The sequence below is a fragment of the Vipera ursinii genome (assembly GCF_947247035.1).
Source record: "Vipera ursinii genome assembly, chromosome: 7".
In the NCBI taxonomy this organism is placed as follows: Eukaryota; Metazoa; Chordata; class Lepidosauria; order Squamata; family Viperidae; genus Vipera; species Vipera ursinii.
Genome location: NC_139521.1, coordinates 68,016,792 through 68,037,400, shown reverse-complemented (window position 1 = coordinate 68,037,400; position 20,609 = coordinate 68,016,792). Strand labels below are relative to the sequence as shown.

At 42.6% G+C, this 20,609-nt stretch overlaps 1 protein-coding gene across 3 annotated transcripts in view; it reads right to left on the bottom strand.

Moving 5' to 3' along the window:
• The window catches only part of TMEM150C (transmembrane protein 150C), a 40,580-nt gene extending 27,289 nt beyond the window's left edge, over positions 1 to 13,291 (bottom strand). Inside the window, exons 1-3 of one of the 3 annotated variants that reach the window (XM_083367574.1) lie at positions 13,099 to 13,282; positions 8,235 to 8,298; positions 7,134 to 7,211 (exon numbers count right to left, since the gene is read on the bottom strand). The gene's annotated coding sequence lies outside the window, so the exon portion shown is untranslated. Of the gene's footprint in view, positions 1 to 7,133; positions 7,212 to 8,234; positions 8,302 to 13,098 lie in introns of all 3 variants that reach the window. The other 2 variants (XM_083367575.1, XM_083367576.1) reach the window with 2 other exon arrangements.
• Positions 13,292 to 20,609: the final 7,318 nt, after the last annotated feature.

Below are 20,609 nucleotides of genomic sequence, written 5' to 3'. Positions count from 1 at the left end.
CTGAATTTCAGTGGGGTTTTTATTTCACCCTCATTCCTTCCCCCCAAAAAAAAATTAAGTCTCCTTTGAATAAAGCTCAGCTCATGGAGACTTTATAAACGTTGAAATAATAGAAAATACTTGTAGCTCGGGTTGTATATTTTGGCAGTGGTTTGCTCTCCAAGCTTATTTTAAGTTAGTTTTTGAACATTTCGTTACCAGACTAGGTGATATCATCAGCAGGATTTTCTTGTCCTATTCCCCTTTAGCTGAATCTGTCTTCCAAAATTTAGTTTTTCTGGAACAGTCTCTTGGCCTTCTTCTAGGTGACATCTTTTCAGATAGTTAAAAGAATACTATCATCTCCACATTCAATCCTTTTCAAAATTAATCCTCAGGTTCTACAAACTCTCTTTACAGATTTAGCTTCTAGTTCCCTAATGATGCCTTTTGTCTTTTCTAAACCTGTTCCAAAATCTCTGAATCTTTCTTAAAATGTGATATCCAGAACTGGACAAGATTCAGCAGCTGAGACCACACTAATCCAGAATAAAGTGGAACAATTAATCCCTATAATTTCTGAAGTACACTGTATTTCCATTCATGCAGCTGAAAATCTTTATTTTTGTAGCTACTTCACACTGCTGACTCATATGTACTTTATAATTAACTATTATAGGATTAACACTTTTACAAGTACCACCAACTCAGAACGTTCTTTTCTCCATTTTACGCCTATATATTTGCTTTATTTTGTTTTAAGAAAGAAATGAAGTCTTAATTTCATTGTGCTGTTTTCAGCTCATTTATCAAGATTGTGTTAGGATTTTATTTCTGCCTTTTTAAAATATTAGCTATCCTATTGGATTTGTGTCAACTGCAAATTCGATAAGCATACCTTCCACCTCTTCCTCCAAGTAATTAATAAAACTGTTGAAGAAAGGGGCATATAACCATGACAACATACAATGCATGCCATCTGCATTTTAAGTATGAAGGGATTTTCTTTCTTTTTAATTTGACAATTTGCATAGGTTCCAACGAGAATAAGATTTAGTCTTTTCCTCTTTAGCCTTTCCTTTCTGAAATTTTGCTCCATTATTGTAAAACAAAAATCCCCATGAAGGTAGACTCCAATTCATCAATAATGCCAAAGCTTTTAATTTCCTAAGAACATCTCATCCAGCAAGATGATAAAGAAAACAAAGGAAGAATGCAAATGTCCAAACAATGACATTTTTTGAAACCAAACATGAAAAAATGTTATGGATGTGCAAATGAGATACTCTACAGCATTAACAGTGTGTCATATTACTAAATATTTATGACATACATAAATATGTGTGTCATATTGTCTAAAAATTCACTTTAAGGAAGGAAAAAAACAAGCAACACATTGATCTGTCTTAAAAAATAATAAAATCCATGTGTTAAAATCAAATCTATTTCCAGTCATAACAGAGGTACAGAAAATTCATAGTAGGTGGAAAAACAAAGAAGCGAACCTAGTTTTCCTCTTAACAAAACCCAAGATCATTTTAAAATTTTGTACTGTATTCATTTTAAGGCTATTATTAGTTTAATAACAATAGGGTTATAATTTAGCTTGTTTGGTATAGTGGTTAAGGCACCAGACTAGAAACTGAAAGACTATGAGTTCTGGTCCCACTTTAGCCACTGGGGCCAGTCACCCTCTCTCAGCCCTAGGAAGGAGGCAATGGCAAATCACACTTCTGAAAAACATTGCCAAGAAAACTGCAGGAACTAGTCCAGGCAATCACCAGGTGTCAATAATAACTCAAAGGCATTAAAAATAAAATGAGTGCAACGTAACACCCAGGCCTAGACTTAACAATTGTCAATAAGAAAGACAAAAAAAAAGGTCTGGATAAGCTGGAGACAACAGAAGAGAAGAGAAAGAATTGGAGAAGATAACAAAATACAAAGACCTGCAAACAAAAGTGGATCAACTGTGGCAAAAGAAAGCAAAGATAGTACCAATTATAATAGGCGCCTTGGGTGCAATCCTCAAACAACTGGACTATCACTTGAATATCTTCGGCATTGACCAAATTACCATCAGTCAATTGTAAAAGGCAGCTTTACTTGGAATGAATAACTTTTACTTTGGAACTTTTATCCTCCAAGGAGACCTTTAACACCACCATCAAATAACAACATCCTAGGTCCTTGGGAAGGGCTCGATAGATGGATAAAAATACCAAATCCATTCTAAATATCTGGCTATGTGACAAACCATAATAATAATAATAATAACCCCTTCCATGGATATCCCCTTGTCAGGGAGGGACTTGTGATCCACTGATGAGATTGAGAGCTATGCTGGCTGTAGTCTATTCTTCTAGAAGTGTCACCCATGTGACCCAGATTTTAGTGGAAGAGCCAGATCAGGTCTATCTATCAACCTATTTAATATGGTATGAAAACAGAAAAAGTATCCTATATTGGACCAGTCATCTGATCCAGGTTCAACAAGAACCAGATCAGATGTTACGTTCCTGGCCATCTCTTGACAAGTGGGCAATAGGGTTCAGGAACAATGGCTGGGCAACCAAGGCCTAGCTCTGTAGAACAACCACACACAAGACAGAACAATACTCGGTTGGAAAACCATGCCATTATGACCTACAGGTAGTCCTCGACTTATGACCACAATTGAGCCCAAAATTTCTGTGGCTAAGCAAGGCAATTGTTAAGTGAGTTGTGTCCCATTTTACGTTTTTGCCACAATTGTTAAGTGAACACTGCAGTTGTTAAGTGAATCATGTGGTCGTTAAGCAAATTTGGCTTCCCCCATTTATTGCACCTCTGAGAAGCCAGCTGGGAAGTTTTCGGATGGTAATCGTATGACCCAGGGACTGTGCAACTGTCATAAATACATGCCAGTGGCCATCTCCCCAATTTTGATCACATGACCATCGGGATGCTGTAATGGTCATTAAGTGTGAAAAACGGTCACAAGTCACTGTTCAGTACTGTTGTAATTTCAGTCACTAATAAACGTATGGTCGTAATTTGAGGACTACCTGTGTTATAAATTGGAACCAACAGAGTAGGGCTATTTAAAGCAACTGTGCACTGGAAAAGAATTTATCCAGATTCAAATATCACTGAACAACCATTAGCAAATCAAAGGAGATTCATTACCAGAAATAAGATATTCAGGGATGCAAAGCCGGTTCAGAAAATTATAAAAATGGAACACCAACATTAATAGTAGAATAGTAGAAAAATCTTAGATAGCAACAACTGCAAATGTAAAAGAAAGAGCTGCTTTAAACCACAGAAATGATAATTTAGAAGTACTAACAATAGAACAAGAACAGGCTATCATTTGAAACAACCTATGAATTCACACACACAAAGAATAATTAAAAGGGAACATTTTAGCATATGCAGAATTACCAGAATGACAAAGACTGCCAGCATTCAAATTAGTGCCCCAAAAAGACCTGTCATCTATAATGAAGGATTGAATAAAGTGCTTGCAAGTATTAAAATAAAATCTATTGCAGACCAATAAGCTTCCTTACCCTGCAGTAGTGATTACATAAGAATTGTATATTGAAATTATATAGACAAAAAGCAAAATCATATTCTGTTCCAAAGTGGAAGATTAGACTGGAAGCCAAAATAGACATTAAGATCATATGCAAGTAATGTACAGAACATGAAAGAGCAAAAACCGAGGAATATAAGAATCAAGATATTTATTTATTTATTTATTTATTTATTTATTTATTTATTTATTTATTTATTTATTTATTTAAATTTTTATACCGCGGTTTACAGGGCAGCAGGACTCAGGGCGGTTTACAGGGCAGCATAAAATACAATATAAAAATAGTATAAATTAAAATAGATTAAATTACTTAAGCCCAACAATTAAAACAATATTAAAAGCTAAAACCCCTTCAGTCCAGGCCTGATAGATCAAAAAACCAGGTTTTCAGATCCCGGCGAAATGAACGCAGATCGGGGGCGGTCCGAAGTTCCACCGGTAAATCATTCCAAAGGGCAGGCGCGCCCACAGAGAATGCCCTCCCCCTGGGGATCACCCGCCGGCACCCTGAGAAGGCCCTCCCTGTGGGAGCGCACAGGATGATGGGAAGTTGATGCCGGCAGCAGGTGTTCCCTTAGATAATCCGGACCCAAGCCATTTAGAGCTTTATAGGTCATTACCAGCATATAGGTCATTACCAGATATAAATATATAAAAATATACAAAATATATATTGGCACCAGAAACAATGAAAAAGCTTTGGAAATCTGTAAACTGATCAGAATCATTTGGCTAGTGAGATGTGCAGTGTCTTAATTTGATAAATAAACAGATAAAATCATAAAGCAACAAATAAGAGAAATTTGAATGCTATGAGGCACGAATCATCCAAGAGAAGCAAAATCAACTACTTCAATGAAACCAGATGTAATTCTACCAAATTATAAGTGGCAATAAAAATTATGAAAATAGAAAACCAAATAAAGGAAACAATCCAGTCCTGGAAAGGTTTATGGGAAATTTAAAAAGGCCATAATAAAACATAGGATGGATAAAAGAATTTGAAGATGGATTTAGTAAAAATCAAATGGAAAAACTAATTATCACAGCAGGAATGGTTAAAAAATTGAGTGAAAAAGATTAAAAATTGGACATCTGGAAATGAGCGGTTGCATGGCTTTTGGCTCAAATATCTGACTAGCTTGAGTCCAATTATAGTTAAAACAGCTTAATTAAATATTGTATAAAGGAGATACCAGTGACTGGTTAATAACTTAATTCAAAAAGATCTAGCAAAACAGACAACACCAGGAAACTATGGGCCAATAACATTCTTGCCTACAATGTTTAAATTACTCACAGGCATAATAGCAGACAACATCCAAGATTATTTAGAAGAAAATAATGTCATTCCAGTAGAACAGAAAGAAAACAAATGGGGAACAAGGGGGAAAAACACAATTTACATATGGTCGGGATTGATTATAAAAGGTATTTGATTTATTACCACATAGTTGGATCATCCAATGTTTGGAAATCACTGTTGTCAATAAAAACATTAGAGTGTTTATAGGGGGGGGAAAAACAAGCAATGGAAGACAGAATTAGTGATGGAAGTGAAAAATATGGGCTTGTCAACCTTAGATGCATCTTCTAGGGCAGGGGTGTCAAACTGCCGGCCCGCAGGCCAGTTGCATCATGCGGAGGCCGCGCCCACCCCAGCTCCGGCAATGCAACACGTCACGTGATACGTCGCAACACGTCACGTGATGCAGCAAGTATGACACCCGTGTTTTTGGGTGCCTCATTATCACTTTTATTATTTTGTCATTGCTATGTTCCCACTTTCTGCAATTTGGAAGAAAACTAATCTTGGCCATCAAATAGCAAAAATGCCAATAAAATCTCACATTTGCTTTCCATGGTTTATCTGAAGCTATATGGAAAATCAGACACTGAAAGACAGACACTGACAAGCACCTAAGAATTGTTAGCATAGATATAACAATAGAATTTGGCTTAGAGAAATATACTACAGCAGATAGTATTGCAGGCTAAATCACTGCTCACTGCCAGGAGTTTGATCATGACTGGCTCAAGGTTGACTCAGCCTTCCATATTCCGAGGTTAGTATAATGAGGACCCAGATTGTTGAGGGCAATATGCTGACTGCTTAGAGAGGGCTGTAAAGTACTATGAAGCAGTATATAAGTCTAAGTGCTATTGCTATAAATTAGGGTAAAATCACAAACAGTAATAGAACTGAAACACCAAACACCAAAGCATCAGAAGCCATCAGGATGAAGAATGCTGGCAAGGAAAAGCATCACATGGTCAATTTCTACAAAACATTGAAGGGAAAGTAGATCAAGATAAAATCTGGCATACAACTGGAACATTAAAAGCAGAAACGGACGGATGATTTCGGCTGTGTAAGCACAAGCTATCCGAACTAACGCAATCAAGGCCACAATTGACAAATCATCAAAGAATTCAAAGTACAGATTGTGCAAAAAAGCAGAAGAAACAGATCACATACTTAATTTATGCACAAAGATTGCACAAGCAGATTCACTGGAACATCTATAAAAATTATCATGTACCACTAATGAAAAATTGGTGGGAAGATAATAGTTGAAAATGAGAAGGATAAAATAGTGTAGGAATATAACCCCAATATAACTGAGGCTGAAAAGAAGAAAGTACGGTTTGATGTGGCAATACCAGGAGCTAGTAGAACAGAAGACAATGAATTGCAGAAACTCACAATGTATCAGCATCTGAAAATCAAAATTGAAAGACTATGGCACAAATCGGCTGTGGTGGTCGCAGGGGTTATCAGCACCCTGGGTGCCATATCCAAAAATCTCAGATGGCATTTAGAAAATCTGGGCATTGACAAAATTTCCACCTGACAATTGCAAAGTCCACACAGCTCACATCAGCACATATATTATGCTGATACGTGCTGGGTTCTTGGGAAGATGCATATGAAGGCCAACACAGCTAAAGAACTGATTTCACATATTCTTCCTCCAATTCAAAATGTTCCTAAATTTGCACTAAAGCCAGCATGCTCGCTGGGAAATTCTGTAAGTCCACACATCTTCAAGTTGCCAAGGTTGAGAAGCCTGGAGAGTTTACAATCCAGCTTGGAATTCCAAATTAAGGAAATTGCAAAAGGCAGGGAAGAATGAACACTACAGAATAAACAATATGTGAGTCAGACTTCTCCACAAGTGACAACTGCATAATGACAAATCATTTATTAGTTTTATCTTAATTCCAGAAAAGAAGTGATTCAAGGCTTGTCACATTGATGAATTGAAACAGTGCCTTTCGTACAGGTCATGGCGTCGTTCACCATACTTCTTCCTATTTCTCACACAACAACATCTCTCTGAACTATCGCACCAAGCCAACCCATTCCATTTGACAGACTGGAGATATTAAGCTCACTTCCAGTTTACAAAACCGCACTCAGCTTTTAGTTTTTTTTAAACAAAAGAAAAAGAAAGAAAAAGAAAGAAGTTCCAGGAACCCTTTAGCTCAGCCTTAAAAGTCCCTAGATACTATGCCAAAATGCAAACACATGCAATGTTTAAAGCTCTGAACATTGACGATCTCACACAATCAAAGTCATTTGAGAGCGCTGATTTCTCCCTTGGTAATCTATTCTGACTGCACAATATGATTCCTTTGAAATTATCTGGAGGGTTATAAAAAGCAAAATTAGACAAGAGACATTGACCCAGTTCAGATAACAAAGTAAAGTAGCCTGCAGATTAGCTCAGCATGTTGCCCAAATCTAGAATATGGCTAAGGACCACCTTAACTCTTATCTGTAATAACAGATTGTTTTATGATCATCTTATGTTAACCACACAGACCCGGCATGTGTTAGTGGTTAATTTATGATTAAGCAGCCATTATTCCTCCAGGAACACAAAACAAGGAACAAGACTTGCGGCAAAGCTGCTTTTCTGCTGCTCCCTCTTATTATTCTGTTCTAATTGCTGTACTGTCACACGTTGACTTTGTTGTTAAAACAAAGAGGTAGGAGAACAATCAGCATTTCCTTCCCACATGCAAAGGCTCTGGCTATAATCATATAAACCCATGGTAGGTTTCAGAAGTATTTTTGAGAAATGAACATCGCAGTAACCAGTGCTTTTTTTGTAAAAGAAAAAGGTGCCGGAACTCACACATGTCATACAACCAGCCTTGCCTACCCTACAAGGTTCCATCCAAAAAAGGTGCTGGAACCCCGTTCTGAGCATTCTATGAGAAAAAAAGCCCTGGCAGTAAATTTACTGCTTAAAAGGGCATAGTCCAATTACATTCCTACCCATCTTGGTGTGTAATTTGGGGCAAGTTCATCAAGCAAGCACCTTAACCATGGTTAACTCTAATCCTGTTTAGTAAGTCATGCAAATGGAATGGTTGAGGCTTCTAGAGAAGACTAACGCAGTAGAGTCTATCCTAACTGCCACGCAAAGCAATGAAGCATAAAATTGTTGTGATTAATTTGTTTCATGACTTTATACAGGTCTTACACATGACTGGTTTTGACTATTGAGGCTTGCAGGACCAGGAAAAAACAGAGGACAATAAAGAGAGCTGCTATTCTTATTAAAAGAAAAAGCTTTTATCCATAAATTTGGTACGTCTGTCTTTCTTTTTGGAAAGCTCCAGCAGCCGTGTGTTTAACATCTTCAGTGTTAAAACTTACCTTCTAATGTCCAAGAGCTTCAGCATATATGATGCTTTATGGAAAGTCACACTTTGCTGTCAGCCTGCTAGACAGAAAACCACATGTCAGTTACAATATCCAAGACATGCTGTGAGAGGCAATAATCCAGAAAAAAAAAGAGGCAGACATCTTAGGAGATCTAAGGCAAGCTTAAATCAGGGGTCCTCAACCTTGGCAACTTTAAGACTTGTGGACTTTGCTGGGTGAGGAATTCTGGGAGTTGAAGTCCACAAGTCTTAAAGTTGCCAAGGTTGAGGACCCCTAGCTTAAATGACCAGTTCCCCTGTGCACAGACATGTTTTCTTCACATATGACTGCTGAACACAAACAGCAAGAACCTGGAACTGTCCAGATGTCTGAACTTCAATCCCCCTGATTGCACCTACCACTGTCCACAGCAATGCACTGTGGGAGACACAGAACAAAATGATTGGATAGATATAGGATGCTCATTCCCGCTTTATTCATGCTGTTTCACTGAATCCTTCATGAATGTAGCCAGCAGCAGCTCGCTGGATTTTGTTTTTGTTTTTTAAACTGGATCACAAATTTGAAATTGCAACTTCACCTGGCACTGCATCAGTTCATTAGAGACAGGGCCTTCACAGGGTTTTAAACATTCCCCTGCCAGGAACTGTGTGCAAAGTCAAAATGATGTACATGCCTTCTAGGAGCAGCCTCTGATGATCGGTATTTGCAGGTATAAAGACACACAACTGGGCATGTCCTTGCAAGAAGTGGACACAGCTAGCCTAGTGAAGAAAAGGACCAGGGGTGACATGATAGCAGTCTTCCAATATTTGAGGGGCTCCCACAGAGAGGAGGGGGTCAACCTATTTTCCAAAGCACCCGAAGGCCAGACATGGAATAACAGATGGAAACTGATCGAGGAGAGATTCAACCTGGAAATAAGGAGAAATTTCCTGACAGTGAGAACAATCAACCAATGGAACAGTTTGCCTCCAGAAGTTGTGGGTGCTTCATCACTGGAAGCTTTCAAGAAGAAAATGGACAGCCATTTGTCAGAAATGGCATAGGCTAGTGATGGCGAGTGCCCAAAACCCACATGTATTGTCGGGTGCCAGGTGGGCGTGGCGAATTGGGTAGGCCTGGCGATTGGGTGGGTGTGGCCGATTAGGTGGGCATGGCCGCAGTGGTAACGGCAGACTGGGTGGGGCTAAAAAGTTCAATGAATCAATTCCAACTTTGCGAGATCTTTTTTTTTTTTTCAGCGAGAAGTTGAAATTGATTGAACTGTGGGTTTTTTTTGCATACAGCGGCAGAGGTCTAAAGCGAAAAGGTTTTATAAAACCCAGCTGAAGGCCTATTACTGGGGCGACGGCTCGTGTGCCCACAGAGAGGGCTCTGAGTGCCACCACGTGTGCCATAGGTTTGCCATCATGGGCATAGGGTCTCCTGCTTGAGCACGGAGTTGGACTAGATGACCTACGAGGTCCCTTCCAACTCTGTTATTCTGTACAAGTGGAACAAAACGGGATTGAAGATATGAAAAGATTGTGCTCTGGCGTTTGTGATGATCCAACCCTCAATTACTCATTAGTGACTATATATTCAGTCACAAACAGGTGGACATAGATGTAGTCTCAATCTTTGGCCCAACACAATGTTCTGCCTCCTCAGAACATTCACGTTTTTGCAAGATTACTCTTTCTCTCTTTCTCTTTTCAATTTTCTCTCTTTCTTTCTCTCCCCCCCCCCACCCTTCTCATCTTCCTTTTGCTCAGATAGTAGGTACAAATCTATGGCAATTTCTCCTTTTCTTTTTCTCTCTTTAAATTTATCAAAGAGTTTGGAGATGAACTAGAATGAAACCACTGTCACCCCAGGTGTCCCATTTTCTACAAAAAATACAGTTGAAAATCCTTCATCATCTTAGCTATTGTTAGGGTATAAATCAAAAGGCAACCTTGGAAAAGACATAAGGTTTGGAACTCCAACCCATATTCCAAGCACAAATTATGAATTTTAAAAAGTACGTACAGTACAGCCTTAGGTAAGACAACAATATTTATTTACCCCAAAGAGAAAGCCAGCATACTATGCTAAATTTATTCCACGTATCCCTATTTTTTTTAAAAAAAAAATTCCAATTCCACAGAGAACAAAGAAAGGGTGTGGGCAAGAGAAATCCTTCCTTGTGTCCAGTACTGCAAGCTGAAACATAATAAAGTGGACAAACGGAGATGCATACTTATAAGCACAGAAATATTCTCCCGATTTTTCTGCAAAGCTGTTTCCGTATGCTTAAACGGCAATTGCAGCAACAGTGTTTTTCCTTTAATCCCTTCCTTCTTTTCCACCCCTCTTTTTATCCTGAGTCCCTCTTTATAATGTGCAAGCCCCTTGTTTGTTTGTTTGTTCGTTCCCCCATCTCAACTGAATGACTCTGGCCAGCTTATAATTCTGAATAACAAGAGCAAGGGCACTTAGACTTACATACCGCTCCACAGTGCTTTACAGCCCTCTCTAAGAGATCTACAGTGTCAGCACATTGCTCCCCCCCCCAAAACAATCTGGGTCCTCATTTTACTGACCTCGGAACCATAGAAGGATGATTCGACCCAGCCCATCAGGACTGGACTCCTGGCAGTGGGCAAAGTCAGCCTGCAACACTGCATTCTAACCACCGCACCACCAGAGACATTTAAAACCAATAAAAAACAGTACAAAATAAGATATATACAGCATCCGATTTAACAGTAAACCAAATAGGCAGGGCTCTTTAATACTTTCAGAATTCCAGACTTGAACACAGACCCAGGTTTTTGCAGTTTTTAGGGTTGGGATCACTCTCATCTCTGAAGGGAGGGTGTTCCACAGAGCAGGGCGTACAGCAGAGAAGGCTCCCTGCCTACCAACATTCTTTAACTGATAGGATCCACAACTTGCCCAATCTGCTGGACTGAGATGGACAGGCCAGGATTTGATTGCTGACGCACACCTAGAAGTCTCAAGTGCCCTAACCCATGACAGCCTGCCCTAGCCCTGTTTATTTTATTTTTATTTTATTTTAATTCCATTTATATCCCGCCCTTCTCCGAAGACTCAGGGCGGCTTACAAGCTTAGCAGTAGCCTTCATTCTATGTATATGCCTGCTTATTAGGGCTTTCACACACACACCCAAGCGGCATTTTTACAAAGTCAGCTTATTGCCCCCAACGATCTGGGTCCTCATTTTACCTACCTCGGAAGGATGGAAGGCTGAGTCAACCTTGAGCCTGGTGGGATGCGAACCTGCACTAATTGCAGGCAGCTGGTGTTACTTAAGGAGGCATTAGCCCACTGCTCCACCAAGGCTCTGTTCCCCCCCTCCAGATGTGTGGACGTGATCTCTCAGAATTCTTAGCAATGGCCATACCAGTTAGGAATTCTGGGAGCTGCCGTCCCAGCACATCTGGATGTTGCCAGCATTTGGAAAGCTGGTGGAAGGAACCCAAGAATAGTTTCACATCACATCCTTTTAAGGAGCAAAGTTCTGTGCAACCCCCCCCCCCCTTAGATTCTCTGGAGGACGCTTGATTGTAGCTTTGGAACTTGATTGACAGTCAAACATGGGGAAGGACAATACCCAGCCCCCATTCCAATGGTGGCATCTAAACCGCCCTATTCCTTTGCCAGTTGTTTCTAAGAACAAAATTAACCTGAATTAAAAGATGCTCTTTCCTCTTTTTCAGGCCCACTGCACAATACTATTCCCACTTTTTTTGCACACTCGCGCACACCCATCTCTCACACTCCAGGGCACTTCACTATGGTTGAAACAATAGCAAGCACATGGCTCTGGAGTGTCCTTCGGCTGCCTGCGACACACGCCAGAAAGAAAGAAATCGTCTTTATCACCACCATCCACACCACTAAGGCTTTCCAAGATCGATTTTCATTAATGGCTGCAGGATGGAAATATCTAAAGTAAGGGGCATCTCCCCCCCCCAAAAAAAAACAGTTTGCTTCTAAAGACTGGGATAAAGGAGACAGCTCTGAGGTTTTTACTGGGCTGCAGTGAGGAACACACTGGGGGAAAAACGCAAGCAAATGAGGTTACTCAGAGGATGGCCTCACTCCAGGGCAGGTGAAGCCTTGCAAAAAGTGGCTATGCTTGAATGATGCAGGAAAGCAAGCTTTTAGCACAGAGAGCTAGGCTTGGGGAGGAGAAAAAAAAATATTAATAGCACCATCTGATACCGGCTTCATCAGGGGTTACCCCCACCCCCACCCTCCAAGGAAGAGAGAGCAAAGGACTGCAGCTTGCAGTCAGATAAACTGCCGCATGCCTCCCCAAGTGGATGATTTGCTGTTTCCCCTTCTTCCTCCCCCCACCCCACCCTTCCAGGTTGGTGGAGAGGGGTTGAAGAGGCAGCAGAAAGGCAGCAGGAAATCCAGGGAAGAAGGACAAGGGTTGTCTAAGACAAGGAAACGGGGAGAAATCAAGTCAAACCATCCTCCTTTGCAAACACCAGCGGCCAATCCTTCGGGACTGCACCCAGATCTTGGCGGTGCCTGCAAGAGGGAGAAAGTGCGGGCAGCGGCGCGGGGGGGGGGGGGAGGCGTGTGTGTGTGTGTGTGTGTGTGTGTGTGTGTGTGTGTATAGAGGCAGGGGGGGTTAAGCACACGGTATCCCCCAATATTCAGAGTTGCTGGGGCCACCACAGGACCGGGACTGGATGGCAACTGCCCGGGTAGCTTGGTCCAGGCGGCAGGAAGGAGCGCAATTGCTGCGCCCTGGAGCGGGGCAGGGAGGGAGGGGACGCGGAGGTTACAGATGCACCGGAGGGGGGGGAGGAAAGGGAAGCCCGGTGGAAAGCGAGCATCCGACCTACCCACCTGTCGAGAGCCTGGGACCGACCCGATGGACTAGCCCGCGAGGAGGAGGAGGAGGAGGAGGTGGAAGAAGAAGAGAAGGGGCGACGATCGCAGCAGCCCAAGGACCACCTGGCCGCGCCGCGTTGCTGCGGGGACCTGCCCGCCCTGTCTGGCCGGCCTCTCCGGGGTCAGAGACAAAAGAGCGCCTGCCTGCTTCTCTCCCTCCGATGCTCGCAAGGGGAAAATAAGGGGTGGGGGGTGGGGGGGGGAAACACACCCCAAAAGGGGCGTGGGACGGATGGATCCTGATAGGAAGGGGTGCGGGCGGGGGTGGGGACATCCTGACGACGCAAGAGAAAACCTCCGGGCCGCCGGCAAGAGCTGGAGGGAAGCAGGGACTGGGGGGGGGGGGCGCGGCGGGCAGGACCGACCTCCCCCTCTTGGCCGAGGCTCCCCGCGCAGCCCCCCGCCGCAGTCCTTCCCCGCCGCCCCGCCTGGCCAGAGAGGGACGCTGGGCAGGCTCTGGGGACTGCGGTTGCCGGGCACGTGTGAACGGGAGAGATGCGGGGACTACGTCTCCAGCACTCGTGGAGGCCTTGCCAAGTGCGCAACTGGGAGAGAGAGAGAGACAGACACACACACACACACCAGACACACACACACCCGCCCGCTCACCTGCCTGTCTCTGCGGTGCTTTTTTTTTGTTGTTGTTCCAAGAGCTCTTTCCAATGATCAGGTCTCCTGGGACGCTTTCGTTTAATTTAGTGATCAAATGTTATATTGGTTTTCTTTAACTTGGGTAGCGGTCATGTTTCTATGTCGGTCACAACACTGCGGTCGGTGGCTTCAAAAAGATTTATTTTATTTATTTATTTATTTTCATTCCATTTATATCCCGCCCTTCTCCGAAGACTCAGGGCGGCTTACAAGCTTAGCAGTAGCCTTCATTCTATGTATATGCCTGCTTATAAGGGCTTTCACACACACACCCAAGCGGCATTATTACAAAGTCAGCTTAATTGCCCCCAACAATCTGGGTCCTCATTTTACCTACCTCGGAAGGATGGAAGGCTGAGTCTTGACCAATGAAGAATAGAAAATACACTTACACATACAGTGTCGATAAAGGGGAATATTTATAGCTCAGGATTGAAATGAGGGGGTCCTTGGTGCTTTTTTTTCCCCCCTTGCAGATCTTTCATTACCCAATCATCCGTGCTATTCCGCAGTCAGTAGCACTGACGTTACCTAGTTTGGATAGTGAAGCGTCTGCCAGAAAGAAAAAAAAAACAAGCTCAGAGACCACCTCATACTTATAGTACATACACGTCCTACTGTGGGAAGAATGCGTTTGCAATTGATAAAAACAGGCTCACAATCAAGTAGTGTAATGCACACTATGTGGGTTCCCTTAAGACAGACATGTCAAACACAAGGCCCGGGGGCTGGATCCGGCCCGCGAAGTGGTTTCATGCGGCCCACGAAGCCATCCTGGAAATGGTGAGGGAACGGCCCCCACTGCCTTGGCCCTGACCCAGAGACCCTCCTCTTGCCAGAGACCCTCAGATCTGTCCCACTCCTGCCCAGGCCCCCATAGGCACCCTTGATGTGGACGATGTAGAGCTGGCCACGCCCACCCAGTAGGCCATACGCACTCTAGCCACGCCCACCCAGTAGGCCATGCCCATCCTGGCCATACCCACCCGGCCCCCTGAGGGCAACCGCAATGCTGATACGGCCCTCAATGAAATTGAGTTTGACACCCCTGCCTTAAGACAAGGACCCAACTGATATATTGCTCTCAGTACATTTTATTTAACCATATTTGTTCAATATGTCCTACCTGGCTGAGTTCAGCAACAAACTATACCAAGAATCTTGGTTTGCAAACCAAAGGGGCTGGCTGAGCTTACATGACCCAGCCTAGAACAAGCAAAGCCAATCTTTAGCTTTGTTGTGCATTGTGTGAATTCAGGCTAGGAAGGGTTTTATTTGAGCTCCTTAAGGTAACTGGTGGAAAGGTATTTTAATTACTGTAAGCCGATTGTTAGCAGTTGGCTGAATCTCTCTCTACCTTGTGTCAACACATGAAAGTCCAAAGTATGACACATGATTTAAATGTCCTCTTTTCTACTTCCGTTAAAAACCATACATACTAATAACATACAGGTGAAACTCGAAAAATTAGAATATCGTGCAAAAGTTCATTTATTTCAGTAAGGCAACGTAAAAGGGGAAACTAATATATGAGATAGACTCATTACACGCAAAGCAAGATAGTTCAAGCCGTGACTTGTCGTAATTGTGATGATTATGGCTTACAGCTCATGAAAACCCCAAATCCACATTCTCAGAAAATTAGAATATTGTGAAAAGGTGCAATATTCTAGGCTCAAAGTGTCCCACTCTAATCAGCTAATTAAGCCATAACACCTGCAAAGGGTTCCTGAGCCTTTAAATGGTCTCTCAGTCTGGTTCAGTAGGAATCACAATCACAGGGAAGACTGCTGACCTGACAGTTGTGCAGAAAACCATCATTGACACCCTCCATAAGGAGGGAAAGCCTCAAAAGGTAATTGCAAAAGAAGTTGGATGTTCCCAAAGTGCTGTATCAAAGCACATTAATAGAAGGTTATGTGGAAGGGAAAAGTGTGTAAGAAAAAGGTGCACAAGCAGCAGAGATGACCACAGCCTGGAGAGGATTATCAGGAAAAGGCCATTCAAAAGTGTTGGGGACTTTCACAAGAAGTGGACTGAGGCTGGAGTCAGTGCATCAAGAGCCACCACACACAGACGGATCCTGGACATGGGCTTCAAATGTCGTATTCCTCTTGTCAAGCCGCTCCTGAACAACAAACAACGTCAGAAGCGTCTTACCTGGGCTAAAGAAAAACAGACCTGGTCTGTTGCTCAGTGGTCCAAAGTCCTCTTTTCTGATGAGAGCATCTTTTGCATCTCATTTGGAAACCAAGGACCCAGAGTCTGGAGGAAGAAAGGAGAGGCACACACTGCAAGATGCTTGAAGTCCAGTGTGAAGTTTCCACAGTCTGTGTTGATTTGGGGAGCCATGTCATCTGCTGGTGTTGGTCCACTGTGCTTCATTAAGTCCAGGGTCAACACAGCCGTCTACCAGGAGATTTTGGAGCACTTCATGCTTCCTTCCGCAGACGAGCTTTATGGGGATGCTGATTTCATTTTCCAGCAGGACTCGGCACCTGTCCACACTGCCAAAAGCACCAAAACCTGGTTCAGTGACCGTGGGGTTACTGTGCTTGATTGGCCAGCAAAGTCGCCTGACCTGAACCCCATAGAGAATCTATGGGGCATTGCCAAGAGAAAGATGAGAGACATGAGACCGAACAATGCAGAAGAGCTGAAGGCCGCTATTGAAGCATCCTGGTCTTCCATAACACCTCAGCAGTGCCACAGGCTGATAGATTCCGTGCCATGCCGCATTGAGGCAGTAATTGCTGCAAAAGGGGCACAAACCAAGTACTGAGTACATATGCATGCTTATACTTTTCAGAGGTCCAATATTGTTTTATGTACACTCCTTGTTTTATTGATTGCATGTAATATTCTAATTTTCTGAGATTGTGGATTTGGGGTTTTCATGACTGGCTGGGGAATTCTGGGAATTGAAGTCCACAAGTCTTAAAGTTGCCAAGTTTGGACATCCCTGATCTTAAGGGTGACCATACAACTGTCCAATCTCTACATCACCATACATGGTTTGATTAATTCTTCCCTTAGGGGAATAACCCAATTCCTTTCACGCTTTTCAGACCAAAAGACTTTTTTTAAAAAAAAATCGGCTATCTGCCTGGCTGAAGAATGAAATTGGCCTATAAATTCCAAACAGCAGAGCTTTTGGTGGAAAGATGAGCCTTTTTCGCAACAGGGAGGGTATTTCCATCCTTTTTAAACTGCCCTTGTTTTTATAAGAACATCTGAAGAAGAAAAAGAACTCTTCATGCTGATTGACTAGATTGGGCCGCTTGTGTTGGGCCTAAAAGGGGTATTATTGACAACAGATATTGGATTTTAAAAAAAAACCTGAGGTAACCCTGACTGCTCTTAATAAAAAAAAAGCTGGCAGTGGCTCTATTGAACCTCTTCTGGGAAAATGGGGTGCTTAAACCTTTTTTTTTGGCAAAACAGCAAAAAAAGGAAGAAGAAGAAGAAGAAGAAGCATTTTATTTTTTTTTGAAAAAGTCCTGTCTTTTAAGCGGTTCCTATTTTTAATTCCAGACTTCTTCCTTGTAGCCATCTCACATTGTCTTCAGTTTCAGTTGGTTTATGTACTTGATAATTTATTTATTTATTTATTTATTTTATTTTATTTTATTATTAGTTTTCTATACCGTCCTATTCCCAAAGGACTCAGGGTGGTTTACCGGGCAATATTTAAAAGACAATATAAATTAAGATTAAAAATAGAATTAAAAAGAATTAAATTAATAATAGCCCAACAATAAAACAATGTTAAAACTAAAAACTAAAAACCCCCTCAGTCCAGGCCAGATAGATTGAAAAGCCAGTGGAGGGTCAGTTAGTTCATGCAGTTACTTTTTCTTTCTTTTTTTTCTTATGGATGAAGAGCAGAACTGCCTTCCTGGAAATGATGCTTCATCATAAAATGTTTCTGAATCCAGACTTCTACTTTGTAGTTAACTGGTAGCAATTTCCTATGGTGAATTCCTCTAATCCAGGGGTGTCAAACTCAATTTCATTGAGGGCCACATCAGCATTGCGGTTGCCCTCAGGGGGCCGGGTGGGTGTGGCCTGGGTGGGTGTGGACTACTGGGTGGGCGTGGCTAGAGTGCGTATGGCCTACTGGGTGGGCATGGCCAGCTCTACATCATTCGCATCAAGGGTGCCTATGGGGGCCTGGGCGGGAGTGGGACAGATCTGAGGGTCTCTGGCAAGAGGAGGGTCTCTGGGCCAGGGCCAAGGCAGTGGGGGCCGTTCCCTCACTGTTTCCAGGATGGCTTCGTGGGCCGCATGAAACCACTTCGCGGGCCACATCCGGCCCCCGGGCCTTGTGTTTGACATGTCTGCGTCTAATCTTTTAGAAGTTTATTGCAGGTATATCGCTCATTTCTTTGGGGAGCTCAAGAGATTGTTACAACAGTCCACAAGTTACAACAGTTCAATTAGTGACTGTTCAAAGTGACAACGGCACTGAAAAATGTGACTTATGACCATTTTTCCGTTATGACCTCTGCAGCATCTCCATGATCATGTGATCAAAATTCAGATGCTTGGCAACTGCTTCGTCTTTATGACCGTTGCCGGGTTCCAAAGTCACAAGCCCAGGGCAATGTGAAAGGAGTGTGGAAAAAAAGGGAACGTGGCAGGTACTCATGAGCAATTAAGGCCTCACCTTTCTTTAAACATAAAAAATGGTACGGATTTGATCAAGTGCCCATACCATCTTAAAATCACTCCATTCTAGAAAAGTCTATAGTGATTTTCATCAGAACAAATGGGGCTCTCTCTCTGCCCTTGCGATTGTGGTGACATATAGTTGCTAGTGTTTGTGTGTTGCCCAGTGCACACTTGAGGACAGAACACAATGTCAAGTGTGTCCCAGTTTAGGCCCACAGGAAAGAAAGACCCTCAACTCCATTTGTAGTGAAAGATATACTTTTACTAAAGGCAAGCAATTACAGCGTAGCAAAGGATTTCCCATTTAAAGGTAAAGGTAAAGGTTCCCCTGCACACGTGTGCTAGTTGTTTTTGACTCTAGGGGCTGGTGCTCATCTCCGTTTCAAAGCCAAAGAGCCAGTGTTTGTCCGAGGACGTCTCCGTGGTCATGTGGCCGGCATGACTAGACGCCAAAGGCGCACGGAACGCTGTTACCTTCCCACTGTAGTGGTCCCTATTTTTCTACTTGCATTTTTACGTGCTTTCGAACTGCTAGGTTGACAGAAGCTGGGACGAGTAACAGGCGCTCACTCTGTTACGCGGCACTTGGGATTCGACCTGCCAAACTGCCGACCTTCTGATCGACAAGCTCAGAGTCCTAACCCACTGAGCCACTGCGTCCCTATATTATCCCCGGTAATTTTCCTTTCTCCCCCCTTGGTCCTCTTGGTGATATCCAATAAGGTTCAGTTTAGGTGTTTGGGTAACAACTCCACATTTTGGCACCTTTTTGGATCGGTGTTCCACATTCCATTCCCAGGCTACTGTCCTTTGATTTCTCAATCACTGTCTCTCCATAGTGCCTCTGGTTCCTGTCATTCCCCCCCTCTTCCTATCTTCCCAATCCCCCTCCCCCTCCCCACATTTTATGGCAATTTGCCATCAAACCGAAGTGAAGCAGGGCTGAAGCAGTTTGATGGCAGATCTGACAATTGATGTTGCTATATTATGGGAAAAATCTGCTTAACTTGTGTGCATTTTAATCTTATATTTTACCTTTTATGTCACAGAGTATGCTTTATTTTAACTGTGATGCATCTGACACAAATAAACAAACATCAAGCCCAGTTGTAAATATGGTTACAGAAAGCTCTGAGGTCCATTCACCCAGCTTCATAATCCTGACTCCCTCAAACCACAATGTCTGGATTGCACAATACAAACTAAAACACAAGCTATTTTATTACCCAAGACACAAAACATCTGAGGTTAGCCCAAGGGATGTAATAAATTAGGCTGAGGGATAACACCCCAAGCCTTTCACTGAGTTTCATAGTTGAATGGGAATTTGAACCTTATTCAATATCTAAGCACTGTAACCAATTGAGTTCGGCAGGTAAGCAAGCCAGTCGCATGTCTTGACGTGTTCCTAAATGATTTATTTCCTAAATCTGAGGTTTCTTCAGTTCTTCTATTAGAGCTGAGGTTGATGTTTGTCTGTGATGGTTTGTTTTGGAGACTGACTCTATAGCATTGTGGTTAGTTAAAATATTAACTTGGGTTGGGAAATCTAACTTCCAAATTAGATTTGTCTCAGAGCCCACTGTTAAGTTGATTGAAGGAGGTGAAAGGAGAACTTCTTGAATATCATCATGAGCTCCCATAGAGGGGATGAAGGCAATAAATACATTAGCATAATAATAATAATAATAATAATCAAGGTTGACTCAGCCTTCCATCCTTCCGAGGTAGGTAAAATGAGGACCCAGATTGTTGGGGGCAATAAGCTGACTTTGTAATAATGCCGCTTGGGGGGGGGGCGAAAGCCCTAATAAGCAGGCAGATACATAGAATGAAGGCTACTGCTAAGCACATTGGTTTGTGCTTTAAATTCTAAGCCGCCCTGAGTCTTCGGAGAAGGGCGGGATATAAATGGGATTAAAAATAATAATAACAATATACATGCACATCATACATATATGCATGATAATTTGCCTTCCAGGAGAAAAGAAAACAGAATCCCATGTTCAACACTACACACACACACACACACACACACACACACACACACACACAGACTGTTATACAGTGTATACTGGGAGAGAAGGAGAGAGACATTTTCTCTCCATGTGAACAGGCCTTAATCTCTTCAGGATTAATTT